This window comes from Pterocles gutturalis, unplaced genomic scaffold (genome assembly GCF_000699245.1).
Source record: "Pterocles gutturalis isolate BGI_N339 unplaced genomic scaffold, ASM69924v1 scaffold3603, whole genome shotgun sequence".
Lineage (NCBI taxonomy): Eukaryota > Metazoa > Chordata > Aves > Pterocliformes > Pteroclidae > Pterocles > Pterocles gutturalis.
In genome coordinates, this window is record NW_010117753.1 from 684 (window position 1) to 1,035 (window position 352).

Sequence of the window (352 nt, forward strand, 5' to 3'; positions counted from 1 at the left end):
GGGATGGCAGGAGCTTCGTGCCGGGGTGGGTGCCAGCAGGAGCCCGTGTCCCACCTCGCTGCCAACTGGTTCAGAGAGAACCCAGCCCTGGAAGAGCCGCGTCCAGCTCCAGCGGGGACACGGTCTGACGCGGTGCCAGCCCAGCGAGAACCACCCAGGGCTGCTGTCAGAGGGAAGCTTGGCCCCAGATTGTAAAAAATTAGGAGCTGCTGAGTCAGCAGTTTTGTCCCCAAGAGGGACGGGCACATCGTCAGCTCGGTGGTTGCGGTGGAACCAGAACTGCCTGATGCTCGACGAGGGGAAGGGAACTTCGTCTCGGCTGGTGGCGTGCACACCCGGCTAATGCGTTGGA